The 6,233-nt window shown below is 47.5% G+C and overlaps 1 protein-coding gene across 3 annotated transcripts in view; it reads left to right on the top strand.

Annotated features, from left to right (window-relative positions):
* Positions 1-6,233, top strand: part of TMEM229B (transmembrane protein 229B) — a 114,701-nt gene that overhangs the window by 88,254 nt on the left and 20,214 nt on the right. For all 3 annotated transcript variants that reach the window (XM_019519181.1, XM_019519182.1, XM_019519183.1), the window contains exon 2: positions 931-1,087. The gene's annotated coding sequence lies outside the window, so the exon portion shown is untranslated. The remainder of the gene's footprint in view (positions 1-930; positions 1,088-6,233) is intronic.

The raw sequence follows: 6,233 nt of genomic DNA, 5'->3' as shown, positions 1-6,233 counted from the left end.
TTGATGAGAATGGGGTGAGAGACAGTGTCAAAGGCCTTCTTAAAGTCTAGAAAGACTAGGTCCATGGCGACCTAGTCATCATCCAAGGATTTAGTTACTTGGTCATAAAGGGCAATCAGGTTGGTCAGGCAGGACCTGCCTTTGATGAACCTATGCTGGTTGCCCCTGAGCATGATCTCCCCTGCTGGCCCCCCACAGATGTGAGTGCACCCCTAGTAATTTTCAAGGAAAGTAAAGCAAGTTTAAATAAAAATCTGGACTTCGGGAGGGAGCTTTGGGGTGAAAGGCCTGATGATTCAGTCTTATTTGAATTTTTTTTCTCCATTTCATCTGATCTGCTTGACCCACGGCATCAGTGTCTCTACCCCAGCCCAGTAGTGATAAGTGGTATCCAAATCTCAGTTGGAATTCTGGAGTTTGAAGTCATAATCTTAATGCCATAACAGCATCCCTCCTCTTGCAGCCCTGGGCCAGAGAATCTATCTCTGACTCCTAAAACCAGGTTTCTCTGCAGTTACACGGCCCTTTGCACTCCCAGTCTGTCAGAAATCTGCTTTGAAAGTGCCTTTGTCAACTGTGTCTGTGTTGAAAGGTTCTTACCTTCCATCTTGTCAGCATCATTAACTTCATAGGTGGTGCCAGAAAAGAAGGGGAGTTCCAGTACTGTATGTTCCTAGGTAGTCAGCAGGAGAGGACAAAATTTCAAAACTTTTTCTCCATCTTTTTTTTTTCTTTTCTCCTCTTATTCTGTCAGCAGGTTGAAAAGGCGACTTCCAAAAGGGGGAAAGGGGAGCACTTCTGCCGTAGTATAGCTTCATTCTTGCAGAATTTGCAATGTTTTGAGGGATCTTAAACTTTAAATATTTGAAATGTAAAGTGCATGGTGCCAGTTTCACTACTGTGTATGACTGAGGTCTTTGTTTTCCACAGGACAGTACAGCATGAGCAGGAGCAGTCCAAGCATTGCCTATGCTGCCTTCTGCCAGTGTGACTTAAGGGACCACCACCACTAGGCGCTGGAGGGAAGCTCATTCTCTGTGACCCATTCCCTCTGCTGAGGCAGTCCAAGTCACTGGTGCTGGATTTGGTAAGGAGATATCTGTCTCACTAGGAATCAAATTGATATACCCCAGTTTATTTCCTACAGGTGATGGAATAACTACCAAATGGAAGAGCTTTTAGATCACCATTGCTGCTGTTCCATTAGAAATCCTGAATCTTGTGACACATGCTTCTCCTTGTAATATGTAATGCATGCACCTGATAAACAACTGGACACTAATTACTGTGCTTTTTCACATTAAACATGCCCCACCTTGTTTTTGAAAGGTAGAATGAAGAAAAAGAGATTTTTCCTTGTAAGTAACTAAGTAGCCACAGCAAAGGAGATGAGCCTGCTCATTGTTCTGCTCCCTCTAGATCATGTGCAGAGTTACTTTTGCTTTTGCCTAGAAGAAGCTTAAGCAGCAAAAACTACTCTTACCATGTGTCCTCACTTACAGTGCATACTTCCATTTCAAGCAGCTGGTTTCTGGGGGAAAAAGGTATGCATTTGTGTGTGAGAAAATATGGTAACTTGAATCTCTCTAATTAACCCTCAGCAACTACATACATACATAGTGACTGGCTACTCCAACTCCCTCCAGTTCCCCACTTCCATTATGGTGTTTTTAAATGTGTTTAGTTTAGTTCCCATCACTTCTCCATACTCTGATATTTTTTCTAGCACTTCAAAGGTGTAATCATGATCCACTCTGTCTTATGCTTTTTCTCTATCTAAGTGTGCTATAACGGTGGTTTCCTTTTTTGGATGCGGGTATCTCTGATCACTCTGATTGCTTCAGAGATGTTTCTACCTGGTATTGCACATACTTGGTCTTCATGTACCATCTTTAGGAAGTTTTTCCTCATTCTCAAAGCCAGCATCTTGGCCATTAATTTATAGTCCATATTAAGGAATGTAATTGGTCTCCAGTTTTTCAAGAGTTCCTTCTCCCCTTTCTTGAGGAGTAAGATATCAACACCTCTAAAATCTTTTCTTGTTTCTCTTGTTTCTGCTGTTTCCTTGAACACTTCCACTATATCCTTCCCTACTCATGCCCCAAACTTCCCATATAATTCCATAGGCAGTCCATTTGCTCCTGATGACTTCACTCTTTTAAAGGTTTTTAAACACTCCTCCACTTTCTTGAAGTTTATCTCTTCTTCTGTCTTGTTTGCTTCCTCCTCCTCTACTTTCTCTTCAGTCTCTTCCAAGAAATCCTTCATCTTCTTCCTGTCTGTTTTCTTCTGGTATAGCTCTTCATAAAATCTTTCTGTCACCTCCAACACTTCTTCCTGTTTTTTCACTTGGGGACCACCTTCTTCCTATACTCCTTTTGCCACCTTCACTCTGGCTGAAATGTATTGAGACCACTCTTTGTTTTTTTCTACCCAGGGTCCTTGTGCTAAGAACATGTTCTATCTTATCTTTCTTTTACACTAGTTTTCTAACTCTTGCCTTGTTTTTTCTAGCTCTTTTCATATCTGTCTTCTTTCTGTGGCTTCCTTTAGCAGCTCCTGCATCTTTCTTTGTAGCTCTCTTAACTCTTTCATTCTTTTCACAGCGCATCTTTGGCCTTCCTTCTTGAAAAATTCTCTTGTCCTCCTCTTCACCCATCATCCACCGTTCTTTGGTACTCCCATAATATTTTTTCAGCCCTCATACTATCTTGTCTATCTCTTCATCTTGTAACAGCCACACATTTAACTTCTACAGTCCCTTCTCTCGTGGGGCTTTTACTAAGACTCTTTTCTACTTTCAGCATCTGGTGATTACCAAAAGCCACATGTATGGCTTCCTTCTTCCTTATCCCTTCCTTTTGATGCAAACACAAAGTTGATTCTTGATTGGTTCTTTCCACTGGGGTCTGTTCTAGTGAAAACTTTCTCCCCCGCCCAAACATCTCGTAGCAACTCTTCTTTTATTATATATGTTAACAGTCTGGATGAGCTGTCTAAAGCTCCATTTTCTCCTTCCCCATTTCTGTCACCCACTTTGATTATACAGTTGAAATCTCCCGCTGTTATGTGCAGTCTCCCTCCAACCACACAAACCAATAGCTTCCCAAGCAGTGCGTTCCTTCCCTCCCTGTCTGGTGGTGCATATACTTTGAAAATTTCTAATTCTGTTCCCCTGACGAGTAGTATCTTCCCTTGCAACTTGCTGCTGGTGACTTCTTCTACCTGTTTTGCTCTCAGCTCTGGGTTCTTGAATAATATTGCTACCCCTGCCACTTTGTTCTCATTTGTTCCTGACCACCAGGGTGGTTCCCATCTCCACCTTTTCTCAAAGTGTTTATAATCCCTCTCCCCTGGTATACCACATTTGTGTAGGCAGATTGTCTGCTTTTCCTTGGTTCAACACTTGTTCTCATCCTTTCTTCCTTAAGATACTCCAGACATCAAGTGAAACTGTTGTCAGTGACATTTCTGCTTGTTTTAAAACGAGTGCACCTGTCCCTTTAAGGTTTGTCTGTGCTTGATTTGGGCTGAGTGTGCATGTACTTTTAGGGCTTACCTGTGCTACTGCTTGGGTCGGTAGACTCTTCCCCTTCCTCACTTGCATTCCTGTAGCACTTGCAAGCTGCTGGATTGCTTTCACATTTAAGAACATGAATGACATGTGCCCCCAGAGGCTGGGGGGGAACAGTGACTGCCTGCAGGCAGCGGTGGCAGTGTTGGCAGAAAGGGCATGGTGGCAGTGAGCGGGGAGCTCCTGCAGGCAGCTGCAGAGGTGTCGATGGTGGGGGGAGGGGGCAGGTGGTGAGTAGCAACTGCCTGCAGGTGCTGCCAGCAGCGCTGGCGGTGGCTAATTGCAGGGGGTGCACCGCCAGTCTCAGGGGGCACACATGCACCCATGTGGATCCTCTATGAATCGCCAGTGTTTAGGAAGACTTGCGTATTCTTGCATCCCCACCGCTGCCCGCCTTCTGGTCACCACTCCAGGCTGGAAACCAGAGGTATTAGCAACAGGAAATTGCTCTCTGGCTCTTCCTCTGACTCACCTCTTTTGTTATCAGGCTTCTTCTTCCTGGTCTTAAGCTCCTTTGTTTTCTTTTTATCCCTGTTAGTGTGAAGATGGTCGTAGAGAATTTAAAGATGTAGACACATTGATTTCATTGCATAGTAGAAGTGAAGTGGGCATGCACTAAACAGCCTTAATACATAGCAAATCATTTCGGCTCTTCAACTCTTTTTCCACCTTATGCTTACTTGCCACCACTGCCATTGCCTTGAGCTTCAGGTCCTCATCCTCCACCCCTTACACCCCATTGCTCTGTTGAATCCTCTCTCTGCCTTTTTAAGGCATAGATCAGGCTTTCAATCAGTGCAGCAATCTAAATAGGACATATGGTAGTGTCCATTAGGACTGTGTGAAACGGCTGTGTTTCCGTTCGGTTTTGGATTCAGCCATTTTGGAGGACAGTGATTCGTTTTGGTGTTTCAGATCACTATCCTGTTTCATTTTAGCTAAAACTGTTTCAAACAGGCTGCAAATTTCGCACAGCCCTTCTGTCCAGCCAGGTGGGGTTTGTGGTCAGGAGTTGTAGGGTGCCAGCAGGGAGCAGGATGGGGCCATGGGTGGCTCATGCAGCGGAGGGGGAGGGCTGCTGCCCTCCGTGCAGGCAAGGAGAACCCTGCGCAGATCTTTGAACCCTGTCACGCTGGGTTGTGGGTCAGGGAAGTAGTGCAGAGCGGCGAGCAAACCTGCTGGTGCCTGCTGTGTGACTCGGCTCCACAAGGAGCAGAATCCGTGCTGGGGGTCCCCTCGCTGCTGCTGCTGCCTGCCCCATGCTGCCCCGGTGATGTGAGGCTGCACGGGGCGGGCAGCAGTGGTAAGGAGACCCTTGTGCAAATCTCTGTTCCCTACAGAGCCAAGTCATGCATCAGGGACCAGCACTGCCTTGCTGTGCGACCTGGCTTTGCAGGGAGCAGAGATCTGTGCCAGGGGTCTCCTCACCACCCCTGGCAACACGGGGCTGTAGAAGGCAGGCAGCAGCGGTGAGGAGACCCTGAAACATTTCCAAAACCTTTTGGATGCCTTGTTTCGTTTGTGTTCCACAGCCTTCTGTTTCAATTTGGATTCACTGTTTCAGGTGCTGAAACGACTTGAAACATCACCAAAACAAAACGGCTGCTGAAATTTTGCATGGCCCTAGTGTCTATTTTTTGCAGCCCCTTTCAGCAGTAACTCTTTCTCAAGTCATAGTGAGCCACTATATTGCACACATTTTACTTCCTCTTCACTCCTGCAGCTGAGCTCTGCCTGTTTTTCCCATTTCCAATGATTCCTATTTCTTCACCAGCCTTAAATATATGGCAAATATCACCAAATTGGGCCCCAAACAGTTCATCCAGAATCTCTCTGTTGGCCCCTCTCTCAGTCTGTTGCGTATGATTAGTATGACCGTGCCCTCCATGGGCCCATCCAGACGAGTGCGCATGTGCCTTTTGCAGTGTCTCAAACCCCTTTGAGACTTTGCAAGCTGCACATGAAGGAACAAAAAAAGTTCCCCGCGCTGCAAATTTGCAGTGCATGGGCAAAATTAGACTCCTGTGAAACTGTGGGGCAAGGAATGGTTCCAGACCATGCCTTGAGGCCACCGGATGCTCAGTTCTCCACAGAGATGCTCTGGTAGGTTCTGCCCAGCCCCTGCTTCCCGATTTGTTCCCCTGCACAGCCCCCACTTCTTGATTGCTCCTCTGCTTCCTGTTTGCTCCCCTGCCCAGCCCCCACTCCCTGATCACTCCCCTAAACAGCCCCTGCTCCCTGCTTGCTCCCCTGCCCGCCCCGCCCTCTGCACAACCCCTACTCACCAGCAGTAGCAGCAGCGGTTGGGGCCACTTGGGGCCTCATGGCAGAACCCCACCTCACATGGTGCGTGACAGTGGGGAGTGGCCCCAGCTGCCTGGCACTTGTGCTGCTGCTGCCGTATCACTTGGGTGCAGCCTGGCTCAGCAGGGCACTGCACCGGGTGCTGTCTGGCAGCTCCAGCTGTACCCTGGAGCCCAGCACCGCTCAGCCCAAGTGGCCACAAGCTGCCAGACAGCCCAAGGCACCTTGTGGCACCCTGCCAGCCAGACTGCACCCTGGTGATGCAGCAGTGGCAGTGCGGGTTCCAGGCAGCCAAGGCTGATCCCCTCTGCCGCCCACTGTGCCAGTGGCCGTGGCTAGAGCCAGTGAGTGTGGG

Source organism: Gavialis gangeticus, unplaced genomic scaffold (genome assembly GCF_001723915.1).
Source record: "Gavialis gangeticus isolate Ggan-Ray unplaced genomic scaffold, GavGan_comp1, whole genome shotgun sequence".
NCBI lineage: Eukaryota > Metazoa > Chordata > Crocodylia > Gavialidae > Gavialis > Gavialis gangeticus.
This window is presented reverse-complemented; position numbering and strand designations above follow the sequence as displayed.